The sequence below is a fragment of the Borostomias antarcticus genome (genome assembly GCF_949987555.1).
Source record: "Borostomias antarcticus genome assembly, chromosome: 24".
Taxonomy (NCBI): domain Eukaryota; kingdom Metazoa; phylum Chordata; class Actinopteri; order Stomiiformes; family Stomiidae; genus Borostomias; species Borostomias antarcticus.
The window spans coordinates 17,467,692-17,470,105 of NC_140257.1; positions in this window are offsets into that span (position 1 = coordinate 17,467,692).

Here is a 2,414-nt window from a genome sequence, read left to right on the forward strand (position 1 = left end):
CACACACCAATAACATCCTCCTGAACCCTCACACACACCAATAACATCCTCCTGAACCCTCACACACCAATAACATCCTCCTGAACCCTCACACACACCAATAACATCCTCCTAGACCCTCACACACCAATAACATCCTCCTGAACCCTCACACACACCAATAACATCCTCCTAGACCCTCACACACACCAATAACATCCTCCTGAACCCTCACACACACCAATAACATCCTCCTAGACCCTCACACACACCAATAACATCCTCCTGGACCCTCACACACACCAATAACATCCTCCTAGACCCTCACACACACCAATAACATCCTCCTGGACCCTCACACACCAATAACATCCTCCTAGACCCTCACACACACCAATAACATCCTCCTAGACCCTCACACACACCAATAACATCCTCCTGAACCCTCACACACACCAATAACATCCTCCTGGACCCTCACACACACCAATAACATCCTCCTGGACCCTCACACACACCAATAACATCCTCCTGTCCTGTCCTGTCCTGTCCTGTCCTGTCCTGTCCTGTCCTGTCCTGTCCTGTCCTGTCCTGTCCTGTCCTGTCCTGTCCTGTCCTGTCCTGTCCTGTCCTGTCCTGTGTCGTCTGCAACAGCGTAAGCCTGAACCCTCGTCACATTCCTAGTATGTGTGAACCATATACATGGCTAATAGACAGATATTGTATCTTGTATTTGAGATACTGTACAAGTATATTGTTAGTTATATCAGACTGTCCAATCAGACTTTAGCGGCTCTTTCGTGGCCCCTATATTGACCCAGCTGAAGGGTGCAGCTAGGGGCCCCTGAGCCAGGCTGGACCGGACTAGTGTGAGGTCCTTTAGATCAGAAACCACACACAGATGAGAAAACAGGCTAGAAGAGGTGGTCAGAGTGATTACCCTATCAACAACCAAACAGATTGCTGGTCAGGCAGTTTTAACCTCACACCAGTAGGGGTGGTTCCAGCTGAGGGTTCAGAGGTCATCTCCCCCATACAAATAGGGCGGCAACTGGGGTGGCAAAGCCTTTTTCTCCCTCTAGAACCGTCACTGCCTCACACCCCAAGCCTTTGAGAGCCCGTGTGGAGGACCAGGGGTGCCCTGTCTGTCTCTCCTTGCTCTGAGGCCTTCAGAGCCAGGCTGTAGGTGCAGCTGGTGCAGAGACACAAGGCTTAACCCCTTCCTTCATTCTCCCTGAGGAGAGAGAGAGAGAGAGAGAGAGAGAGAGAGAGAGAGAGAGAGAGAAAGAGAGGGGGCGGGGCGAGCTCAACATAAGCTTGGCCTCCAGCTGCTGGGCCAGGTCGCTTCAGTCCCATAGGCTTCTTAGTCCTTCCTCCCAACAGCCATTAGACTATTCAACTCCACACAATCTGGGCGTGGCCACAGGGACTGCACTTATTAATAACGCACCATTATGACACTATGGCTTTTAACTGGAGATCACTTGGGGTACAACACATCCATTGTTTTTAACAACGTACATGTCTGATGTTTTTGGTCTGTCCTTATCTTGTATGTTTCTATATGTGTATTGTTGTCTTGTGTTGTTTTTATGGCTGTTTTATGAGCTACGTGGCATTTTAATTTCCTTCGGGATAAATAAAGTGAATCAAATCAAATCAAATTCTTCTGATTGCCTGCTGGTGCCACTTGTTCTTACTGAGAAGGCTTACTGACAGTGACCGGTGCTGCACATCATTGTAAACAGACATCCCACTGCTTGGCATGAGGCCCACGTGGTCCTATGACCACCCCTCCTGAAAGATCCGACTCCTCCCACGAACGTCAATCCTCTCCCCTGATTGGTTGCCCCTCCTTCCTTGAAAGTGTCCGCGCAGTCGCAGTGGATCCCCGCGGTTTACGAAGCGTTTTGAACTCTTCTGACTTCAGATTACCTACAAAGACAGCTAAGACCAGAAGAAAAGACAAGCTTGCGGCTCTATTATACTCGGCATGTTCCTACCTGCCCACTAACATCTGATAACACGGTTAGGGGGGCTGCTTGAGAAGACTATTCTACCTGGAAACAGTCTTAAGTTGTGTTTCCTCTTCCTAGCAACCAGCGAAGCGAAGACACCAGCAGCCTGTGTTGAGCTAGTTAGCTAGTTAGCCCAGCAGTTAGCCCAGCAGTTAGCCCAGCAGTTAGCCCAGCAGTTAGCCCAGCAGTTAGCCCAGCAGTTAGCCCAGCAGCTAGCCCAGCAGTTAGCCCAGCAGCTAGCCCAGCAGTTAGCCCAACGGCTAGCCCAGCAGTTAGCCCAACAGCTAGCCCAACTGCTAGCCCAGCAGCTAGCCCAACAGATAGCCCAGCAGATAGCCCAACTGCTAGCCCAGCAGATAGCCCAACAGATAGCCCAGCTGCTAGCTTGGTAGTTAGTAAGCAGGAGTATAGCTGGCT